This window comes from Gossypium arboreum, chromosome 12 (genome assembly GCF_025698485.1).
Source record: "Gossypium arboreum isolate Shixiya-1 chromosome 12, ASM2569848v2, whole genome shotgun sequence".
In the NCBI taxonomy this organism is placed as follows: Eukaryota; Viridiplantae; Streptophyta; class Magnoliopsida; order Malvales; family Malvaceae; genus Gossypium; species Gossypium arboreum.
In genome coordinates this window covers 90,409,931-90,436,712 of record NC_069081.1, presented here as the reverse complement: position 1 = coordinate 90,436,712, position 26,782 = coordinate 90,409,931, and the positions used below count along the sequence as shown (strand labels likewise).

General features: G+C 29.8%; 1 long non-coding RNA gene across 1 annotated transcript; it reads right to left on the bottom strand.

The window, feature by feature from the left end:
* Window positions 1-12,076: 12,076 nt before the first annotated feature.
* LOC128285175 (uncharacterized) lies at window positions 12,077-12,895 on the bottom strand. The gene is made up of 2 exons (XR_008275615.1): window positions 12,845-12,895; window positions 12,077-12,325 (listed from the first exon to the last, which is right to left on the bottom strand). It is a non-coding gene; the product is annotated as an uncharacterized LOC128285175 (long non-coding RNA).
* Between the last annotated feature and the right edge of the window lie 13,887 nt (window positions 12,896-26,782).

Sequence of the window (26,782 nt, the reverse complement as noted above, 5' to 3'; positions counted from 1 at the left end):
TATTTGGCACCAACAGTCGATTAGAAAATCACGTCACTTGACACAATAAGTAATTTGTTGAGATTTAATAACATTACAAGAAGGATCTAGAGCAATTGAGTTGGGCCAATAAATGATCCATTAAATAGACCGGCATGCTAACAAACCAATATTATCAAATAGATGACAAATAATCACATATTAGTTTGTCTGGACCTTAAGTATAAATATCTAAGTACGGTTCTCACCTTGGGCATTTTTGCTCTCTTCATTTTTACCATCTTGAATTTGCTTTCAAATTTTATCCTCACCCTTTGTTGATTTAAACAATTGAATATTTCGAAGTACAAAATTTGATAATTTCAACACTTATCAAGGGTGAAGGGGCACTGAGGGGCTATAGCCTCCTCTCTAATAAAAAATTGTTTGTTTAATTTACTCTAAAATAATAGAATTATAAATTAATATTGTTGTAGGCCAATTTTGGGCCTGTGTATATCAAGATTACATGGGCCCATTTATAACTCAATCCCTAAACTCACAAACCCAATACAAATTAAACCCAACTAACCCATCAGCTCACCACCCTAAATTACCCGGGCCCGAATACAAATAACCCAAAACCCATACATAAAACCCAAGCCCGTTTACAACATTTTAAACCCACTAAAGCCTAGACTAACCTAAACCCAATACCCCAAACCCAATTCAAAACCCCACTAAACCTAGCCCAACAACCATCACAAACCCTAGCTCCCACTTCCCTCCCCACTTGCCTTCTGCCGTCAACCACCCCTTTGCGCCCCCATGCCCTCTGACTCACCTGCTCCACCGTGCCCATCCCTTGTAAACGGTAAGGCAGACAAGACAGAAACAATAGGAAAATAGAGAAAAAAGGGTTATAAAACCCGAATAAAAAATTGTAAAAGTCTCTCGGCAGTTAAAAAAGCACAAAATAAAAAAGAACATTCGACTATCTTAATCAGACTTCAACAACCAAATACACAAAAGCAAATAACACCAAAGGGCTTTGATATAGATACCAAAGTCGCAGCAAGATATATCAAAAAAGGAATCAAGGTCTACTTATTTTTCTTTTCATTTTTTTCGAATCTGTGTATATATATAGTCTTTATTCCAAACATAAATCATACATATATATATTAAATAAAAATATTAAAAAGGAACAAAAATTACCTTTTTCGAAACTCCAGCCACCGTGCACGGTGGCCGACGACAGTCCGGCGATAGGACCGGTGGCCCTCCTGGCCGGAAATCCCTTCTCCCTTTCCTTTCTCCCTTTCCTTCTCCCTTTTCTCTCATTTTTTTCTTTTTTTTACCCGTCCAAATGATTTTTTTTTAAATTTTTTTGTCTTTTATAAGGACCAAAACGATGCGTTTTGCTCCCCTTTTAATAAAACGACGTCATTTTGGCTCTGAGTCGAACCGACCCTACTCGACCCATTAAAAGGATCCGCGTGTTTTCATTTTTGGGGTTAATTGCGTTACAGATCCTTCCGCTCTTTCCATGTTGTGCAATTAAGTTCTTGTGGTTTTTTAAAATTGGCCCCATAATTTTGTTTGGAATTTAAACGAGTCCTTGCTGATACGACATAGTTTTAGGGGCTTGGGAGTATTGCGCTTTTGGTCCCCTTATACCTCACATGCATTCAAATAAACCCTTACCTTTTATTTTTTATTTCGAATTCGCCTCAAAATTTCATTTTACTTATCAATTACATCCTTTTTACTTTTCTCATTATTTTATCTCAATTTAAATATTAATTACAATATTGATACTGTGATGATTATTATAGTTTTATTCATTAACATTTCATTATCATTCTTTCTACTTGATAGATGTACGTATATATATATTATATATTATTATTAATAGTTTTTTTATTATTTGTCTTAATACTATATTATATGTATGCTCTTTTAATATATTAAGTATATTTTAAATTCTATATTAATGTGTATATATATATATTTTTATAACTATATCGTGTATACATTTTGCATATATTATTATGCATATATTTTAGTATCATTAGATATATATCTTTTATACTATTGTATGTATATTTCTAATACTATATTGTATATTTCTAACACTATTATTACATATGTATATATGTACGTGAATGTATTTATGTAGCGCATTTAATGGTTTTTTATATATACTATTATCATTTCCAATATATGTATATATTGTATATATTTTATATATTATGTATATATATCTTTAATATATATATGTATATGTTTATGCAATATTATTAATAATTGTTTTATAACATTATGTCTAATATATATATGTTTTGATAACTATATTATGTACATATGTTTTCTAATATCATATTTTATATATTATCATGTATATTTTAATATTATTAATTATATATTTTTATATTACTTAGTGTATATATGCTTATATTATCCTTATTATTACTGTTATTATTAATATATATTTTATTATATACGCATGCAGACATACTTTTTACTATTGTACATTATTATATTTACTATTTATTTTTAACATATTATTGTTTTATTTTCTTTACATCATTATTATACCTAGTTTTTGTTTATATATTATATTTTCTCCTTTTTACTTTTATATGCCCTATTTCCATTATATTTATTGATCACTTATTATTATATATATATATTTTAAATCCCATATTACGTATAGACATTTTTAATATGTATATACTATAGAAATATTTTAACATTTTTATATATATTGTGTGTATGTATCTTTAAATATTATGCTTTTATATATGTTATGTATTTAACTCTAATACCATATTATTTGTATATTTTTATTTTTCATATCTTCTTGAATACTATTACATATATATATCTTTTAATACCACATCGTATATATACTATTATTTTATTTATTTTTATTCCTAGTATATTTATTATTAATATTAGTATATATATTTTATTATACATATATATATTTTTTATAAATAGTATCATTTTCATATGTCCTTATATTTATTATTATACTTATTATTTTATTCTAATTATGTATTTATTTTAAAATATATGTATATACTTGTGTAGTATGGATAATGTATATAATTTTCATGTTATTAGTATTTATAACATTATCTTGCATATGTTCATTTTATATATTATGTAGGTATATATTACGTATATATTTTAGTATTACGACGTATACATTTTTCACTCTTATCATTACACATACTTTAATATATATATATATATATATATATATATATAGCACTATTAGTATTTTTAATATTATGTTTACGTCACTTCATTTATTATTATATGTTTGTATATATTCCTTGTTTTATTTTGTGTTTAATGTTATTATTATCATATATAATATCAAGTACATCGTGAATATTTTATTTTATCATCTGCTTCATATATTCATAAATTTCATTTTATTACAATATTGTTATATGTTTCTATTGTTTTAAATAAAAATAATATTCTTATTCATCTTCTAATTAATTTTAATAAATAAGGCAATGTACCGATATAAACATTAAGTCATCGATTTCATCGCTATGTTGGGTGAACATCAATTGGCTTGTGTTAAAACGGTATGACCTTCTCAAAAATCAAAAGAATTGATAATTCTCGTGTTTCAACTAGATCACGACTAAATGTTACATTGAACTCGTATTTTTGAAAATCAAGACAACACGTATTTTACAAGATACCAATTTTGGGCGTCGCGAGGGTGCTAATACCTTCCTCGCGCATAACCGACTTCCGAACCCTAATTTTTCTCTGGATTTTGACGTAGACCTAAACTCGGCCTCCTTTTTATTTTAAAAATAAATTTATTAGGTGTCCGATCACACTTATAAAAAGGATCGGTAGCGACTCCCTTTTTTTATTACAAAATCAAATTTCAGTTTTCAATGTTTTCAATAAATCGCCACAATTAGCGACCAAGTTAAGCTAAAATTTTTACGTCGCTACAAATATAATGATAAAATTATACTTTGGCTTCTTAAAAATGAGAAAAAATTATTTTTAATTCCTTTAAAAATTGATAAAATTATAAATTTATAAATGATAAAATTATGTTTTAACCTCTCAGAAAATTATAATTAAATTTTGACCCATCTAAAAGAATTTATAAATTGGTCCTCACGCTTATGAACTCATAATGACAAATTCTAACAACTAATCACTTCTGGACTTACAACTAAATCACATAAAAATATATGTTATTTTTTAAGTATACTTGATCATGACTATGGTATAATTTATATATAACATGTAACGTCCCCCCTACCCGAGACCGTTGCCGGAGTCAAGCAGGAGACATTACAAAACTTATCTTAGCACTTAAACAGTTTTCGTAGTAAACTATCCATCTGCGTCACAGTCGCTAAAAATCATATCTCGAGTTACGAAACTCGAAATCCAATTCCGTAAATTTTCCTGAAACTAGACTCATATATCTACTTACTAATTTTTTTCTAGAATTTTTGGTCAGGCCAATTAGTACAGTTTATTATAAGAAGTCTCCCCTGTTTCAGGGTTCAGCTACTCTGACCCTTGTGCACTACGAATCAAATTTCTTCCTGTACAGAAATCCAATGACTATTCCATTTGTTTCAATTAAAATAGACTCAATAAGGAATCCATACAAATAAAGTTTGAGTCCTAATTCTTAATACACAATTTATGGTGAATTTCTAAAGTCAGAACAGGGAATCCAGAAATTGTTCTAACCCTATTTCACCAAAACGTAAATATCTCATAAAATACAACTCTTTTACCAATTTTGTTTCTTCCATATAAAAATAGATTCATTAAGCTTCAATTACATATTTTATTCATCATCTAATTCACTTTATACTATTTTTGGTATATTTTCAAAGTTGGACTACTGTTACTGTCCAAATCTGTTTTAGTATAAAATGTTGATAACTAAGTTTATAACATCTTCATTTCTTCTTTCTACAACATTTACCAACAATTCCTCTTATTACTCTTCACTAACATATCAAAACATACCATTCTTAAGGTTTTGGTAACATTTACAAAACATACCAAAATATCATTTAACAACTTAGATACTTTCAATATAACCAAAAGACATCCTAGGTACAATGCCATTTTCCAAAAGATAGAAACTTCACCAATTTGAGTTTGGGGATCGGCTTGTATCTTGAGTCCTTATACTTTCAGTACCTAGCTGCAGACGGAAACAAACCGCACGCTGAGAATACTCTCAGTGGTATTTCTATAAACAATAGCTTAATCAACTTTAAAACATGGTAATTCAAACACATTATTGCTATTATTCAATATCAATCAGACTTTAATAACCTTTACTTTATTTACCCTTATTAACATAACTCGGACACCGACGGATACACGGATCCAACCCACACTCGGGATAAGCACATAGGGCTTCATCGGAATAAATCCGAACTTTAACATTATAGTACACAAAGTACTTCATCGAACAAATCCGAACTTTAATGATGAGTCGACACATAGTGTCTCATCGACTCAATGTCGGAATATCCCAATACTTCCAATTCCTATGACATGTCAACTATATCCGACTAGCCCGACAATTGTTAATAGGGTATTCAAAATCACATTCATTTCAATATGGTAAAAATACTTACCTCATTCACATTTTCATACAATATAAATATCAAATATAGCAATAACGATTAAGCTCGGTTTATAGAAATACAAACCACTATTTATCGAATTTAATCGATATCTTCGTTCACTTTCTCTTTTCCTTCTTTGATGACGATCCGTGCTACGTTTGCTACTAACAATCATACAATTAAAATTCATCAATATACTAATTCATAAAACACATTTTCACTTTCTATCAAACTTTTACAAAATTCCAATTTCGTCCTTTTTCCATTACTAATCTTTTTCTTTAACTTAAGCTTCATATTCTCTTTAATCAACTCATTAACAATTTCTAACTCATAAAATTCATTATAAAACATAAATTTTGAGCTCTATTCAACTTAATCCCTATTTAAACCTAACTTAGAATTCTTTTAATAAATCACTCAATTTTCACTTCTAACTTCAATTCCTATCAATTTAACCCATAAAACCTCAATTTATTCAACTAAATCAATATCTAAAATTTTCTATTTTTCTTCATTTTAACCTCATACATGTAGAACTTTGAATTATGCATCCATAAACATAAAAATCATAAGAAAATGAGCTAAAACAACTTACCAATTAAACTTTAGGGCCTTAATCCTCAAATTTCCCTTTTCTTTTCTTTCTTTCTTTCCTTCTTTCTTTCTCACGTTTGCTCTCTGTAACTCTTTCTATGTTTCTTTACTCATTATTATTAACCTATAAAAATATAAATTAACATGTGTAATAGCTATAACATAAAATATCTTATAGCTATTACACATATATACCAACTATTACACATGTTATATCATACATTCACACACATGGCACTTAGGGTCTAATTGCTAGATTAGTCCCTTTTACTTCTTTAATCTATAATTAAACTTTTATTCCTTATGCAATTTAATCCTTTAAACTAAATTCAAGCTACTTCACTTAATTAAACACTAAATAACCATTCAACTATAATTCATAAATATTTCTAATAAATATTCATGAATAAATTTCACTGAACTTAAGACTCAAGACTCAATTTCCGATACCGTAACTTTCGGTTCATTACAATTCTCTCCCTTAATAAATTTCGTCCTCGAAATTTACCCGAAAAGAGATGGGGTATTGAGATCTCATCGCTTCTTCCGGTTCCCATGTAGCTTCTTCAACACTATGACTTCGCCATAGCACTTTTACTAAAGGAATACGTTTATTACGTAATTCTTTTACCTCTCGTGCTAGAATCTCAACCGGTTCTTCTTCATACGATAAGTCAGTCGAATCTCTACATTCTCGGTCGTAATAACATGTGAAGGATCCGATCGATATCTTCTTAGCATAGAAACATGGAAGACATCGTGCATTTTTCGTAGTTCGGGAGGTAAGGCCAATCGATACGCCATCTTGGTCCAATTCTCTCAATAACTTCGTAAGGCCCAATAAAACGAGGACTTAATTTTCCTTTTGACCAAATCTTAGAATTTTCTTCCAAGGTGAAACCTTTAAAATACTTTATCCCCGATCGAGTATTCAATATCCCGTCGTTTCAAATCTACATACGATTTTCATCTATCAAAAGCGCTTTTCAATCTTTCCGAATTTTCTTAATCAGTATTTTCCGTTTCTTGAACCAATTCAGTCCAATCATCTTCTTCTCATTCGATTCATCCAACATACGGGTGATCGGCATCTTCGTCCATACAAAGCCTCATACGGTGCCATCTCAGATACTTGACCTAAACTATTATTATACACAAATTGGCTAATGACAAATAATATTCCAGTTAGACTCAAAATCAATCATACAGAGCTCGAAGCATATCTTCTAAAATTTGTATTACCCGCTCAGATTGACCATCATCGTGGATGAAAAGTCGTACTAAAATGAAGTCGAAATCAGAAAGATTCATGTAATTGCTTCCAAAACCTTGACGTAAACCTTGGATCTCTGTCGAAATTATTGATTTTGGAATACCATGTAATCTAATGATTTCCGAACATAAACCTCAAGAAGTTTCTTTAACGACCAATCGGTTCTCACAGACTAAGAAATGAGCTAACTTCGTAAGTCGATCAACTATTACCCAAATAGCATTCTTTTACTTGTAGACATCGGTAATCCCGTCACAAAGTCCATCGTTATTCGGTCCCATTTCCATTCAGAATATTGATGTGTTGAAGTAATCCCGATGGAACTTGATGTTCGCCTTCACTCGTTGACAAGTCAAACACTTTGCCACATATTCGTTATATCATTTTTCATTCCGACCACCAATACAATTCACGCAAATCACGATACATTTTCATACCTCCGGATGAAATACAAATGGACTATTATGAGCTTCTCAAGAATTAACTCTTTCAACTCGAATTATTCTGAATGCAAAGTCGATTTCGAAATCTTAAGCGACCATTTCCATCAATGCTAAAATTTTTCATTGTACCATTCGAATCATCTCTCTTTTCTTTAACAACTTATCATCTTCTAACTGTCTTTGATTTGATTCGATCAAACATTACCGGCTTTATTCTTAATTCACCAAAAGGCTTCCATCTTCAATGATACTAAGTTGTGCAAACATTGCTCGTAATTCAATCGCAGTTTTTCTACTCGGTCGTCGGCTACTACATTAGCCTTCCTCGGATGATAGTCTATGACACAATCATAGTCTTTTAGAAGCTCTATCCAACGCCTTTGTCTCGATTCAAATCTTTTGTGAAAGTAGATACTTCAAACTTTTATGATTCAGATAAACATAGCACTTTTCACCATAAAGATAGTGCCTCCAAATCTTCAAGGCAAAAATTACATTTGCTAATTCTAAATCATGAGTTAGATAGTTGCGTTCATGCGGTTTCAGTTGTCGTGAAGCATAAGCAATGACTTTCCGCTCGCATCAAGACACATCCCATCCACTCAATGAAGCATCACCAGTACACTACAAAATCTCTTTCGATTTCGGTAAAGTCAACACCGGTGCCTCTGTTAACATTCGCTTTAATGTTTCAAAACTTTTCGACATTGCTCATTCCAAACAAATGGAATATTTTTCGTAGTAGCTTGGTCATCGGTAAGGCTATCTTTGAAAATCCGTTGACGAATCTTCGATAGTAACCACCAATCCGAGAAAACTTCGTACCTCGATACATTCTTAGGAACTTTCCACCGAATAACCGCTTCAATCTTCTTTGGATCCACTCTAATTCCATCCACGATACGACATGACCAAGAAACACAACTTCGATAACCGAATTCACACTTGCTCAATTTTCCGTACAATTGCTTTTCTCGTAGTATTTGCAAAACAACTGGAGATGTTGCTCATGATCTTTTTCTGACTTGGAATACACCAAAATATCGTCGATAAAAACTACTACGAACTGATCCAAGTATGGTTGAAAAATCTGATTCATAAGATCCATAAAAGCAGCAGGGGCATTTGTCAGTCCAAATGGCATCACTAAAAATTCATAATGCCCATACCTCGTATGGAATGCCGTCTTCAATATGTCGCACTCTTTTACTTTCAACTGATAGTATCCCGACCTTAGATCAATCTTTGAAAATACGGAAGCTCCTTTCAGTTGATCAAACAAATCATCTATTCGGGGAAGTGGATACTTGTTCTTGACAGTCAATTTGTTGAGTTGTCGATAATCAATGCACAATCGCATCGACCCATCTTTCTTCTTAACAAATAACATTGGAGCTCCCCATGGTGATGTACTAGGTCGTATAAAACCTCTCGTCCAATAAGTCTTGCAACTGTACTTTTAATTCCTTTAGCTCAAGATGGGTGCCATACGGTGACGGAGGTATCGATCTCGGATCAGACAGGTAGACTTCAATCACAAATTCTACCTCTCGATCGGGGGTAATCCGGGTAATTCCTCGGGAATACATCGAAAATTCACATACAATCCAATTTTACTATCGACTTTCAACTGAATCCGAATTAATCACATATGCTAAGAAAGCATTACAACCTCGATGAAGAAGCTTGCTAGCTTTAATGGTCAAACAATACGAATTGATCCACTAGTCCGAATACCATTTACTTCAATTCTATCTTCACTTTCATTCTGAACAATAAACTTCTTCTTATAACAGTCTAAAATCACTCCATGTTCTGATAACCAGTCCATTCCCAAAATAACATCAAAGTCGCCAAATGGCATAATCAACAGATCAACAGGGAATATTCTATCTTGAATCATTAACGAACATCTTTGACATATATGGTTCACTAAAGTAGTTTGTCCCAGTGGACTAGACACTTCTATTATAACTTTAGACAATTCAAACTCTAATTTTTTTGTCTCAACTACTTTCAGATTAACATATGAATGTGATGACCTGAGGTCTATTAAAGCATAAACGGGTTTGAATTCAATAAGAATATACCGTCACCACATCGTGAGCATCTTTCTCTTCTCGAGTCCTCACAACATACGCCGAGCTGGAGCTCTAGCTTGATTGTTGTGTAGCACTCTCACTAGTTCTTCTAGTACCACCTCTAGCAAACGAACTACTTGGCCGATCCCCCTCTGGAAGCAAATTCAGATCTTTGCACTACTGTCGGTGTTGTTCCGATATCTTTGGGCAATCTTTAATAAAATGATCGGTAGCTCCACAACGGAAACAACCTCCAGTCAATTTTCTACACTCCTCTTTGTGTCGGTTTCACAATGCTCACATATTGGAATTTCAAGATTCGAATCGGACTTGGATATCGCCAGAGACTGATGAGTCCGTCTTTTCCGACCTCGATCACTCCTTTCGATCGAGAACTAAATCTCAATTACCTCGTGATTCCTTTGACCGCTTAGGTGCGGACTTGAACTAACCATTCGGGACGTTTTTCATCGAATGAGCAACTTGGACTTTTATCCCTTCCAAGAATTTGTTCAATCATCTTAGCTCTTTCCATTAAATCCATAAACTCGGTGATTCTAAGAGGCATCAACGTAGTCTAAATTCATCACGTAATCCTCTTAAAAATCTTTTACATCGGTCGGCTTCGGTCGGTACAAACTCGATGGCATATCTCGTCAATCTCGAAATTCTCGCTCATAATCCACTATAAGCATCTCACCTTGTTTGGTGTTAAGAACTCTTGTCTTTTGTCTTCTATGTACATTTCTCCCAAATACTTATTTTGAAACTCTTTTGAAAGAAGTCCCAACTTATCTGTTCCTCAAGTACATTCGAATCATTGATTCCCACCATACTAAAGCTTCCTCTTGCAGAATGAGACAACACACACTAAGCTTTCTTGTGGTGTACATTCAAGTTGCTTCAGAACTCTCTTTGTAGTCTTTAACCAATTTTCAGCGAGAGTCGAATCAATTCCTTGGCACCCAAAAATTCTGTAGCTCCATATTTTCTCAATTCTTTAATTGGAGCTCTTCGGTAGTAGGGATAGAGGACGTAGCAAGCATAGTTCCTACCGCTTTTGAAGGGCATCGGCGATTATTCTAAAGACTTGAGATTGTCACTTCCAACATTCGGTTGATTTCCTCTGGATTCACACTTGGAGTTGTAGACTCGATTCATTCACATTATACGGTTCATCATCTTCACTATACATCTCTTGATCAGTATCCTCAATGCTTTTATCAGACATTCTTAATGCTATAAAACAAAAATATTCAACAAACATATCAGCATCCAATCCCAACTCAAATTTGACTCAGTAATGGCATGTACCTCTAGATTCCCATTGACATTCGATTTAGTCCTAGAACCGACTAAACCTAAATAGCTCTGATACCAATCAATATTGTAACGTCCCCCTACCCGAGACCGCTGCGGAGTCAAGCGGAGACATTACAAAACTTATCTTAGCACTTAAACAGTTTTCGTAGTAAACTATCCATCTGCGTCACAGTCGCTAAAAAAATCATATCTCGAGTTACGAAACTCGAAATCCAATTCCGTAAATTTTCCCTGAAACTAGACTCATATATCTACTTACTAATTTTTTTCTAGAATTTTTGGTCAGGCCAATTAATACAGTTTATTATAAGAAGTCTCCCCTGTTTCAGGGTTCAGCTACTCTGACCCTTGTGCACTACGAATCAAATTTCTTCCTGTACAGAAATCCAATGACTATTCCATTTGTTTCAATTAAAAATAGACTCAATAAGGAATCCATACAAATAAAGTTTGAGTCCTAATTCTTAATACACAATTTATGGTGAATTTCTAAAGTCAGAACAGGGAATCCAGAAATTGTTCTAACCCTGTTTCACCAAAACGTAAATATCTCATAAAATACAACTCTTTTACCAATTTTGTTTCTTCCATATAAAAATAGATTCATTAAGCTTCAATTAAATATTTTATTCATCATCTAATTCACTTTATACTATTTTTGGTATATTTTCAAAGTTGGACTACTGTTACTGTCCAAATCTGTTTTAGTATAAAATGTTGATAACTAAGTTTATAACATCTTCATTTCTTCTTTCTACAACATTTACCAACAATTCCTCTTATTACTCTTCACTAACATATCAAAACATACCATTCTTAAGGTTTTGGTAACATTTACAAAACATACCAAAATATCATTTAACAACTTAGATACTTTCAATATAACCAAAAGACATCCTAGGTACAATGCCATTTTCCAAAAAGATAGAAACTTCACCAATTTGAGTTTGGGGATCGGCTTGTATGCTGAGTCCTTATACTTTCGTACCTAGCCTGCGCACGGAAACAAACCGTACGCTGAGAATACTCTCAGTGGTATTTCTATAAACAATAGCTTAATCAACTTTAAAACATGGTAATTCAAACACATTATTGCTATTATTCAATATCAATCAGTACTTTAATAACCTTTACTTTATTTACCCTTATTAACATAACTCGGACACTGACGGATACACGGATCCAACCCACACTCCGGGATAAGCACATAGGGCTTCATCGGAATAAATCCGGAACTTTAACATTATAGTACACAAAGTACTTCATCGGAACAAATCCGGAACTTTAACAGTAGTCGACACATAGTGTCTCATCGACTCAATGTCGGAATATCCCAATACTTCCAATTCCTATGACATGTCAACTATATCCGACTAGCCCGACATTGTTAATAGGGTATTCAAAATCACATTCATTTCAATATGGTAAAATACTTACCTCATTCACATTTTCATACAATATAAATATCAAATATAGCAATAACGATTAAGCTCGGTTTATAGAAATACAAACCACTATTTATCGAATTTAATCGATATCTTCGTTCACTTTCTCTTTTCCTTCTTTGATGACGTATCCGTGCTACGTTTGCTACTAACAATCATACAATTAAAATTCATCAATATACTAATTCATAAAACACATTTTCACTTTCTATCAAACTTTTACAAAAATTCCAATTTCGTCTTTTTCCATTACTAATCTTTTTCTTTAACTTAAGCTTCATATTCTCTTTTAATCAACTCATTAACAATTTCTAACTCATAAAATTCATTATAAAACATAAATTTTGAGCTCTATTCAACTTAATCCCTATTTAAACCTAACTTAGAATTCTTTTAATAAATCACTCAATTTTCACTTCTAACTTCAATTCCTATCAATTTAACCCATAAAACCTCAATTTATTCAACTAAATCAATATCTAAAAATTTTCTATTTTCTTCATTTTAACCTCATACATGTAGAACTTTGAATTAGGCATCCATAAACATAAAAATCATAAGAAAATGAGCTAAAACAACTTACCAATTAAACTTTAGGGCCTTAATCCTCAAATTTCCTTTTCTTTTCTTTCTTTCTTTCCTTCTTTCTTTCTCACGTTTGCTCTCTGTAACTCTTTCTATGTTTCTTTACTCATTATTATTAACCTATAAAAATATAATTAACATGTGTAATAGCTATAACATAAAATATCTTATAGCTATTACACATATATACCAACTATTACACATGTTATATCATACATTCACACACATGGCACTTAGGGTCTAATTGCTAGATTAGTCCCTTTTACTTCTTTAATCTATAATTAAACTTTTATTCCTTATGCAATTTAATCCTTTAAACTAAATTCAAGCTACTTCACTTAATTAAACACTAAATAACCATTCAACTATAATTCATAAATATTTCTAATAAATATTCATGAATAAATTTCACTGAAACAAGTACTCAAGACTCAATTTCCGATACCGTAACTTTCGGTTCATTACATAACATATTTTTTAGATATAAAATAATTAAACATAAATAAGAAGAATTATATTATAAATAAAGTAAACATATAAATAATAATATTATTAATTATTAAATTAAAATAATACTTAAATTATAAACTTTTATAATATTATCTTAGCAAACTCGTAATAACAAGGATGAAGTAACGATGATTGAGATTTTATACTTGAGTTTTATTTTGTATGAATAATTTGTGAAATTCTCTTTAAATTTTATTATAAATATATATTTTTTTGAATTTAGTTTAATTATAAATTTGATTGTGATAATTATTCTTAAATATTTGCAAACATTTTTTATTAAGAGGAATTACGAAATTGATATGATTAAAAAGTAAATATGTAACCTCAAAAAATGTCACACTTGTAAAGCTGTTATTAGTGTAAATCTTTACTGATATTATTATGGGTGAACCATTCAATGTCACTATATTATTAGTAAGTTTACATTGTGGTCACTCTACTTAAAAAAAATAAAAAAAATGATCATTGAACTATTTGATAGTTACTATTTAAGTCAGTGAGTTGTTAGAATTGTTGATGTATAGTCTTCTATATTTGTATCATTTGCACAAATCGAAAGCTCTCTTTTTTATTTTTTAGTGCAGTTCAATGATCATTAATTTTCTAATGATTTATTTAATCGAATAATTTGAATCAGTCGTGTAACGCCCCAAGTTTTAAATTTATGTTCTGATAAAATATTACACACAATTGTATATTTGCTTCAGTGGTTAATAGTTTTGGGTATGTGTGAGAGGTCCTAAGTTCAAGTCATGACTTGGGTAAATTTTGGCTTTTTTATGAATAAAGTCTTAACCTGATTCTATAGGCTTATATTTAATTGTTGGTAAGCTTATACCAGAATGGGCTTGCTGGTCTGATGGCTAAGCTTGTGTAAGTGCATTTATGGGTCATGTGTTTGAATTTTAGTGGAAATGATGAGTGTGATATTTTTGCTTCTGGTTGTATTAGGCGTGTAGAGGAGTTTGAGGGGAGGTGAAATTTTGATAGTGGGCAATTGTTGAGAGGATATTATGGGAGTAGTGGATTGGGTTAAACTCATTTTTTCCTAATTTTTTTCTTTTGGTTTCTGACGTTTTGTTTTCCCCCAACTCTGCCAAAATTTCCCTGGGTTTCCCCTCCATTTTCTTTTTGCCGTAATCTGCCTTTCTTTTCCTCTTCTTAACTTCGTATCCAATTCGTTTTGTTTGCTCAGTGCAGTTTCACATGTTCAGTAAGTTTGGTCTTCGTTTAATCCTAACTTTTTCTTTTCTGAATTTGGATTGAGGGGTTTTCGTTCTGTGATTAGGGGTTATCCAAGGGGCTAAAGTTCCTCTATCGCCATTGTAGTGTGTGGAATTTCTATTTCATGATCGAAGGTAAAGTTTTGGAATTTTGGGTTGAGCATCTCGTAGTAGTCTCGTTTAAGTTCGGTAGTGACACTAATTTGTGGGTGATGGAATATCGATTTGTAGGTTCTGGAGTACTCGGAATCGTTTTAACTTCAATTGAAACCAGGTGTGTGCCTGGAAACACAGAAAATGAGAATCGGTGAAAGCCGAAAAATGAACCTATCGACGCCACACGGGCGTGTGGTAGGTTGTGTGGTAGCACACAGGCGTGTGGTCGATGAACTAAGCCGTGTGTGTAATACTCCGAAAATTACTACAGTAAGAAAGTAAGATATTATCCTTGATACAGTTAAGTAAGGAAATAAAGTGACAAAAAGGGAAATTTTATTATGTCAACATTGAGAAGTATATTATGATATATTATATTATTAATTCAAGAAAGGACTAAATTGTAAAAATAAGAAAAGTTTTGTTGCCAAGAGTAAATACTCAAAATTTGATGGGTTAAAGTGTAAATATGAAAAAATTGAAGGACCAATAGTGAAAATATTTTAGGGGTGGAATAATCTAGAAACTAAGGAAATGGATGAATTAGGACCAAATCGAATAGATGAAGAATTATGAAGGACTAAATCGTAATTTTCTTAAATTAAGTGATGACTCAATAATGGAATTTTAAAATATTATGAAGGGCAAAATGACCAATTAGTAAGAGAGAGAATTCTAGAATGTAATGATTATGTTGATGATATTTTAAATTAATTAATTAGATAAATATTATTTTATTAATATTTTAATAAGATATTTATGATTATTTTATTATTTTATTTTGTATATATATATGTGTGTGTGTAAAAACACACACACACACACACACACCATCCATCATCTTTCCATGCATTTCACGTTAGAAGAAAAGAGAAGAAAGAAAGTTTTGCTTTCTTTACAATTTAGTCCTTCCACCAAAAATTCACCATTTTCACCTAGAAATCAAAAGAATTCCCATAGCTACCAAGAGAGAAAAATGTTAATGAGTCTAAGGGGGGTTAGAATATCAAGTTGGATTCAAGAAATAGAAGCTGGAGGAGAGAGAAAAATCAAGTTAAAGATTGAAATCAATAGGACAAGGTAAGAACTTTAAGACTTCAATATATTTTAAGTAGAGTTTCTCATGTAAGGTAATATCAAAAGAATGAAAATGATGTTAAGGTAGAGTTTTCTTATATAAGGCTCTATGTTCTTGATATATTAATGAAGGTAAATAAGAGAAAATGATAGGAAATATTGTAGAGAATGGAAATAAGGGTGTTATAAACTTGGTAATCAATATGTTGCACTAAAACAGTTTTGGACAGCAGCAGTAGTTAAACTTTGAAAAATCACCAAAAATTATGGAAATTGAATTTGAGGTTGAATAAAATATGAAATTAAATTCTATTGAATCTAAATTTTCATAGAAGAAATGGTGTAAGCAATGGAATTGTAAATTGTGAGATATAATAAATTTTATGAGACAAGGTCAGAATAATTTTGGATTCCTTTGTTTTGACTTTGGAAAATTATATAAAATTGATGAAAAATAATTAGAAGGTTAAATTTATATGTTTAAATCTTTAATGAGTCTGTTTTCAATAGAAACAAACAGAAACATCATCCAAATTCTGTACTAAAAGATAATTAATTTTTAGTAAGGAAAGGTCGAAGCTGTTAAACAGCAGAATAGGGGTAAGTTTGAAGATTTTACTGTACTTATTTGCTAAATTATAAATTCTGAAAATTTTATGATGAAAAGATATTTGAGTTTAATTTCAGAAACATCAAGCAGTTCTTAACTTAGAATTTTGTAGCTTAAGATATAAATAATTTAGTGACTATGACTCAAGTGGACAACTTGATGTGAACATTTGAGAAAATAGTGGAATTATATATACATTAAGGATATGGAATGGACAGGAGGATAAGGAAAATATATATTAATATTTAGTTAGCATGGATTACATTAAAGTGGTTAATTTGCATGTTTTAGGCTCACGGGCTAAATTGAATAAAAGTAAAACTTTAGGGGCAATTTTATAAAAATATAAAAAATGACAAAATTGAGTGAAATGAATTATCTTATTGTCTAAATTAATAAATTGAATGAAATTATTAATTTAGATCAAGATTGGTTGTAAAATCAAGGAAAATAGAAAATTACCGAAATACCCCTAAATCTTGGTATTTTTGCAATTTAGCCATATAAGTTCGTGAAACCTAATTATGTGATATAAGGAAATATGAGTTGATGGTACATGAAATATTGATATAATGAGTTAACTGATTTATGTTTATGAAGAAACGGTAAGAGAATGATATTTATCATGACATGTAAATATGTGATTATCTTTGATACGTTGATACAAGGAAAATAAGCATGTTTAGGGGGCAATATGTTTGATTTTGATTGGTCCCAAATATGAATGCTAGATTAAATAAAATGTCAGATAAATAAATTTGTAACTCCGTTAATGCCTCGTACCCTATTCCGGTGACGGATACGGGTAGGGAGTGTTACAGTGTACGCATGACACGGGCGCATGACACGGCTGTGTGAGGACAGGCGAGGCCGTGTGCGAGACACAGGCTCGACCAATTGGGCCGTATGGGCCACACGGTCGTGTGAGCCCACACAACCCGTGTGGAATTTTGGGCCAGGCCATGTGATCCATACGACCAAAGCCAATTTAGGCCATGTGAGCCACACGGGCGTGTGAGCCCAATTTTCTGAAATACTTTGAATGGTTGCTTGGGTCGCCCAAGTCGACTGGGACCTCCTAAAGGGTCGGTGAGAGTTACTTGACCCCTGATTTCGTGATTTGATTATGTTATATACGTGCCTTAGCATGCACATCGATTTGTATGTATGATTTGTTAATTGCATATTTGTATGTCATGTATTGTATGCTGCATTGCATCGGGGTTGGGTTAATGTGTATGGAGAAAGTGTTCTGAAAGGCTCCCAAGCATGATATCTGGCAGCACGGCTGCAATTATCTGATTATGTGCCGCACTTTGTACAGCATGGTGTGTAGGAATGGATGGGTCGATTTTATCCCCACATGGTGTGTAGGGTTGGACGGAGTTGGTGTGTAGAGGCTGGTAGGTAGGACTCTGTTTAATCTGTTCTATTCTGCATACTGTATCTGGGATGGGCCAAGTCCCTAATACATATGTCTGATTTTGCATATGAGTGGGCCAAGGCCTATACTGATTTCTGTAAGGGGCTCCGGCCTAGACTGATTCTGATTATAATCTGATGAATGGTTGTATGCATGTTTTTTTATGGGGATTACACACTGGGTTACTAAAAATCACCCTTTTTCTATTTAATCTGTGTAGGTAATCCCCAGACTTGACGGATCGGTGAGGCGGAGGACTCGTGGGTGGCCACACGTAAATATTTAGATTGTTTTTCCGACTACATTCAGTTTTTAATTATTTATTTGAAGCTTTTGATGTAATTTTGGACTTGGACTGTTTGGTTTTCATTCGGGACTTATTACGGTTTTGTGATTATTTAAACTACAACTCATCAAAACACGGTTTTCCTAAAAACTAAGGTTTCGTAAATAAAAACAATTTTATTCAAAATTAATTATTTGGGTTTCAAAAGCTTCCGCGTAAAAGAGATGGTTTGAATCAAATCAATTAGAACTCGGATTCCCAAACCAAGTAAAAGCTAATAAATGGAAAGATTTGAAAGTCAATACATTTTTCTAAAATACTCTCATATGACTTTGCCAGATTCGGCCATAACGTCCAGGCCGGGTTTAGGGTGTTACAAGCCGGATTGATGTATCAATGGCTTGACCGATTCGATCACTTGTTCGGTTCTGAAAAAGCTTGTTTTAAAACATAAAATGAGGTCATTATATTGGGGGATACGACTTGAGAAGTAAGCATTGTATGATGAAAATATACTAATTTTGAAGCAAAAATAATCAATGTTTTAGACTTATTATATTGATGGAAAAAATATTAATTTAAATCGTAATGTAATGAAAATTTTCAATATAGTATAACACAAATACATTAACTTATTAAACTAGTTTTTTTTCTCCAAGATTCATTTTTTTAAAGGTCATTTTGGTACTAAACCAAGGGCGAAACTAATTTTTTTTTAAGGAGTGAGAGATTATGTTATATATTTTTATGAGAGTTAAAATGTAATTTTACTATTATTTTAAAATGTAATTTTACTATTGTATTGGCTTATATATTAATAGTTTTCAAAAGACTAAATCAAAATACTAACATTTTTTGAAGGCCAAACTATAATTTCATAATATATTAACTTAAGATTTTATACAGATCAGAGACTAGAGCATCAATTTCTATTTGAGGGGGTTTCTCTTGTATTAAACCAATACTAATTGAAACAAACACCAAACACTTGGTGGCCATCTTTGAATGTCACAATTTTATATCAGAGGCATATGTTACAATAAAAAACACAAAAGATGGCTTGTCACGTGGCTCTTTTTAATACTTCTTAAACTTTACCTTATTGGTTTTTTTTCCGGAATTGTTTTGAATTTATCCACTTACTGAAAGAAAAAACTAATATGAAATGGTAAAGCCAAAAAAAAATTTGTTGGAGCATAGATAAAATTTAAAAAGTTTATGTTATAATATTTTAATTTATTTATTATTTGTTATGAGGAGTCAAAATATAACAATTTCATTTAACAAAGAAACTTAGAAAATTAAATTGGTTTATTAAAATTTGTGGAAAGTTAAAAGTGCAATTTAAATCATTTAACCAAAAGACCCATTCCTTTCTCTACCTATGTTTTCACCTGTGTTTTTATGTCTGTAAGAAGGTCATTCCAAATATTAATTAATGTTTATTATTATCTATTTGACACCAACTGTCAATTAGAGAATCGCGTCACTTGACATAGCAAGTAATTTGTTGAAACTCAATAACCTTGCACGAAGGATCTAGAGCAATTGGATTGGGCCAATAAACGATTCATTAAATAGATCGGCATGACAGCACACCAATATTGTCAAATAGGCAACAAATAATCACATATTAGTTTGTCTGAACATTAGGTATAAATATCTAAGTATGGTTCTCACCTTGGGCATTTTCACTCTCTTCATTTTTACCATCTTGATTTTGCTTTCAAATTTTATCCCCACCCTTTGTTGATTTAAACAACTAAACATTTCGGAGTACAAAATTTGATATTTTCAACGCTTATCAAAGGTGAATTTAAGGGGGACTGAGGGGCTTTAGCCTCCCTCTAATAAAAAATTGTTTGTTTAGTCTCCTCTAAAATAATAGAATTACAAAATAATATAATGATAAAATTGTACTTCGACCTTTTAAAAATGGGAAAATTTTTCTTTTAAATTCCCTTAAAATTTGATGGAATTATAAAATTAATAAATAATAAAATTATATTTTGACCTCTCAGAAAATTATACGTAAATTTTGACCCCTCTAAAAAATTTATAGATTCATCTGGACACTTATGAACTCACGATGACACTCAAATTCTAGGCCTGGTCAAACAACCAATCACTTCGAGACTTACAACTAAACCTCATCATAAAATATGTTATTTTTGAAATATTCTTAATCATGATTATGGTATAATTTTCATACAATATATATTTTAGATATAAAATAATTAAACATAAATATGAAGAATTATGTTATAAATAAAGTAAACATGTAAATAATAATATTGTTAATTATATAATAATCAAGCAATAAAATGATTTATTAAAAAGCTTACGAGCTTTCACATAAATTTAAATGAATTAAACATGCGTTATTAATGTTTGATTAATTTAATAAATTAGTCTTAAAATTTTATTCATTCGACTTAATAAATAAACACGTGACATGATATGTTTAATATATTTTTCTACACATGTCAAAGTTACATTGTCTTAATTATAGATTATCGATTATGAATACTTGATATCAATTTTAGGATAAAGATTTTTCCAAATTTTTGAGATAGATTAATGAACTTCTATAAACAAAATTAAATATTATGTAATTATTTTAAATAATATGTCACTTTTATTAAATTAAAATAATACTTAAATTATATATTTTATAATATTATCTTAACAAACTTGTAATAACAAGGATGATGTAATGAAGATTGAGATTTTATATTTGAGTTTTATTTTGTATGAATAATTTGTGAAATCCTCTTTAATTTTTTTATTATAAATATATTTTATTTAATTTTATTTTAATTATAAATTTTATTGCCATAATTATTCTTAAATATTTGCAAACATTTTTATTCAGGAAAATTACGAAATTGATATAATTAGAAATTGATATTATTAGTAACTTTACATTGTGGTTACTCTATTTTAAAAAGTTGTAAAATAATCATTGAACTATTTGAAAGTTTCTATTTAGTCAGTGGGCTGTCAAGATTGTTGATGTATAGTCTTCTATATTTGCATCATCTGCACTAATCAAAGGCTTTATTTTCCGTTCTTTGTCGCAGTTCAATGATCGTTAATTTTCTAATGATTTATTAAATTGAACTAGTCAATTTGATGAATCAGTTGTCTGATTGATTAGATCACTTCTTCGGTTTTGAAAAACTTATTTTAAACATAAAATGAGGTCATTACATTTAGGGAGAATACAACTTGAGAAGTAAGGATTGTAGATGAAAATATACTAATTTTGAAGCAAAAATAGTCCATATTTTGGAATTATTATATTGATGGGAAAATATATTAATTTAAATTGTAATGTAATGAAAATTTTCAATATAATATAATGCAAATACATTAACTTATTAGACTTGTTTTTCTCTAAGATTCAATTTTTTAAAGATCACTTTGGTATTAAATCAAGGGCGAAACCAAAAAATTATTAAGGGGCAAGATTAAGTTATATATTTTTATGAGAGTTAAAATGCAATTTTACTATTGTATTGGCTTATATATTGATAGTTTTCAAAAAAGACTAAATTAAAATTCTATCATTTTTTGAAGGCCAAACTATAGTTGCATTATATATTAACTTAAGATTTTATACAAATTAGGGACTAAAGCACTAATTTTCCATGTGAGGGGAGAAGGGGCATGCCCCTGCTTGCCCTCTCATTCTCTCTTATACTAAACCAATAAGGAATCTAAAACTAAATGAAACTGACACCAAACACTTGATGGCCATATTTGAATGTCACAGTTTAATATCAGAAGCATCTCTGTTACAATAAAAAGCACATAATATAGCTTGTTACGTGACTGTATTTAGTACTTCTCAAACTTTCATTTAATGTTTTTTTTTCTTTCAATTATTTTTTTTTTGTATTTATCCACCTACCGAAAGGAAAAACTAATATGAAAGAGTAAAGTCAAAAAAATTTTGTTGGAGGGTGGATAAAAATTTAAAATAAAATTATGTTAGAATATTTTAAATTCATTTATTAAATCTTATGAAGAGTCAAAATACAATGCTTTCATTTGACAAGTGAACTTAAAAATTATAAATTGATTTATTAAAATTTACGGAAAGCTAAAAGTGCAATTTTAATTATTTAACTAAAAGATCCGTTCATTTCTTTGCTCTCACTTCACCTGTGTTTCTATGTTTGCAAGAAGGTAATTCCAAATATCAATTAATGTTTGAATCACAATACAAAAAGTAATTTGTCAAGACTCGATAACCTTGCAAGAAGGATCTAGAGCAATTGAATTGGGACAATAAATGATCCATTAAATATTCCGGCATGCCAATACACCAATATTGTCGAATAAACAACAAATAATCACATATTGGTTTGTTCGAACGTTAAGTATAAATATTTAAGAATAGTTCTAACCTTGAACATTTTTCACTCTCTTCATTTTTACCATCTTGCATTTACTTTCAAAATCTATCTCCTCTATTTGTTGATTTAAACATCTGAACATCTCGAAGTACAAAATTTGATATTTTCAACACTTATCAAGTGTAAATTTAATCTGCAGTGAATGGTTTTAGCCCTCTTTCTAATAAAAAATTGCTTGTTTAGTCTCCTCTAAATTAATAAAATTATAATTTAATATAATGATAAAATTATATTTTGACCCTTTAAAAAGGGAAAAAAAATTTAGTTCCCTTAAAAAATGACAAAATTATCAATTAATAAATATAAAATTAAATTTTGACTTCTTAAGAAATTATAATTAAATTTCGATCCCTCTAAAAAAGTTTCTAGATTCGTCTCAACAATTATGAATTCACAATGACACTCAAATTCTATACCTAGTTGAACAACCAAACACCTCTGAACTCAATTTGCAACTAGACTACATCAAAAATATATATTTTATTTTTTAAGGGGGCGAGATTAAGTTTTATATTTTTATGAAAGCTAAAATGTAATTTCACTATTATATTGGCTTGTATATTGATAGTTTTATAGTTTTCAAAAGAATTGAATCAAAATTCTAGGATTTTTAGAAGGCCAAACTATAATTTTACCATATATAAACTTGAAATTTTATACAATTTGAGGACTAAAGTGTCAATTTTCTATTTGAGAGAGGGGGTGGGCCCCTCCTTTCGCTATTGTACTAAACTAACAAGGAATCTAAAACTAATTGAAACAAACACCAAACACTTGGTGTCTATCTTTGAATATCATGGTTTAATATCAGAGACATCTGTTATAATAAAAAGCACAAAAAATAGGTTGTCACGTGGCTCTCTTTAATACTTCTTAAACTTTCCCTTAATTTTATTTTCCAATTTTTATTTATTTATCCTCCTACCGAAAGGAAAAACTAATATGGAAGGGTAAAGCCAAAATTTTTTTGTTGGAGGGCGGATAAAATTTAAAAATTTATGGTAGAATATTTTAAATTCATTTATTAATATTTTTTAGGAGTCAAAATACAATCATTTCATTTAACAAAGGAACTTAAAAATTAAATTGATTTATTAAAATTTACGGAAGTTAAAAGTGCAATTTAAATCATTTAACCAAAATATCCATTCATTTAACCAAAAAATTTAGTTCCTTCAAAATGATGAAATTATCAATTAATAAATATAAAATTAAATTTTGACTTATTAAAATATTATAATTAAATTTTGACCCCTCTAAAAAGTTTCTAGATTCGTCTCGATACTTATGAATTCACAATGACACTCAAATTCTAAACCTAGTTGAACAACGAAATACCTCTGAACTCAATTGCAACTAGACATCATAAAAAATATATTTTATTTTTGAAGTATGCTTATATAATTTATACATAACATATTTTTTGAGATATAAAATAATTAAACATAAATAGGATTAATTAGATTATAAATAAAGTAAACATATAAACAATAATAATAATAATAATAATAATAATAATAATAATAATAATAATAATAATAATAAAATGATTTAGTAAAAAGCTTACCAGCTCCCTCACAAATTTAAATGAATTCAATATATTTTTTATTGATTAGTTGATTTAATAAACTAATTTTAAAATCTTTTTATTTCACTTGATAAATAAAAATTAGCATTATATATTTAATATATATTTTTATATTTAGAACAAAATAAATTTACATTATCTTTTTTTAACAATAAAATTATATTATCTTAATCATAGATTATCGATTTTGAATATCGATATCAATTTTAGGATAATTTTTTTCTAAAACTTTTAGGATAGATTAATGAAAGTTTGTGAACAAAATTAAGCCCCATTTAGATCAGTGGTGTGTTTATTTTCGGTAAAATTAAAAATAGCAATGACAGTAAAATTAATTACTGTAGTTGTGAGGTAAAAAATTTTACCACAACACAGTATTGTCATCCAAAGGACTTAAATATTATGTAATTATTTTAAAATATATCACTTTATTAAATTTTAAAAAATTACTTAAATTATATATTTTATTATATTATCTTATGAAATTCATAATAGCAAGGCTGAAGTAAGGAATATTGAGATTTTATATTTGAGTTTTATTGTGTGTAAATAAATTGTGATTTTTCTTCAAAAATTATTTTAATTTTAATTTTGTATTTTCAAATATAATTTAATTATGAATTCGATTGTGATAATTACTCCTAATTATTTGCAAACATTTTTCATGCTCAGAAACTACGAAATGGATATGATTAATGAAATAAATATGTCATACGTGTGAAGCTGTTATTGGTGGAAACTTTCACTAATATAATTATTGGGTAAATTTCACTCAATGTCACTAAATTATTTGTAAGTTTACGTTGTGGTTAAAGGTGTTCATGCCCGAAGGCCCGCTCGAAATGTGAGAGGGTTTGGGCAAAAATATAGGCCTGAAAAATGGGCTTGAACAAAAAAATAAGGCTCGTTTAAAAAGTGGGCTGGGCCTTGGGTAAGGTATTTTTAGCTCGGGCCCGGTCCGAATTCACTAAAGGAAAATAAAATCTGTATTTTTTTATTTTTGAATGTTATTTTCTTGTTGTTTCCTCCCTATTTTGCTACCATTTTACTATTATATTGCTACTATTTTGTTATTATTATTTGGATATTGTATATTGTTAATTTTGTTATTATTTTAAAGGCATTTGTTAATTATTATTATTATTTTAGAGGCATTTGCTTGTTAAGTTGCATATATCTTAGTGTTATTTAAGTCTACATATTTTTTAAAATTTATTTTCAATTTGTTGGGAAATATTTATTTTGATGTTTTTAGTATTTTTGATGTCTTATATATATTTAAAAACAATATAAAAATAATATAAAAAATTAATACAGGCGGGCCGGGTTGGGCTCAGGTTTTAGTATTTTTTATTTGGGTCGGGCTTCGGTAAAATTTTAGGCTCATTTTTTAATCCCGGCTCGGGCCCAATAAATGGGCATGATTTTTTAGTTGAACCTTGCCCGGCCCATGAACACCTCTAGTTGTGGTCACTTAATTTCAAAAAATTACAAAATGGTTACTAAATTATCAAAAAATTTTCATTTAAGTCACTAGGTTGTTAAAATTATTGTTGTATGACATTCTTCATTTGCACCCTCTATATTAATTGAAAGCTCTTCTTTCCCTTCTCTTTCATAGTTATGTTTTTTTCTTCTTCCATGAAATAACTTTGAACATCACAAATCTATGAACCAAAATCCAAACAACTTTATTCTCTAATCCACCGTACTGATCATCGAATCATCCATTGGAGTAGAGGTGAGTAAAACTCGAATTGACTTTAAAAAATTGATTTTTTTTAATTTCGAGTTAATCAAATTGAGTTATTCGAGTTATTTAGTTTTTTCGAGTAAACTCCAATAAGTAAATTGAGTTTTAAGTTTGAGTCGAGTTGAATTTTATAATTCAAATAACGCGGACGATTTGAATAACACAAATAACAAATTGGTATAAATACCCATTTGGTTCCTATCAATCTTGAAAATGAGCAAATTGGTCTCTTTCAACAAAAATTTTAAAAACTCAAAATAATTTTCAAAAATTTAAATAAAATTTAAAGTTCAAAATACTTATAAAAATCCAAAATTTATATATTTTAAATATTATAAAATTCTAAAAATATATAAAAAGTTAAAAA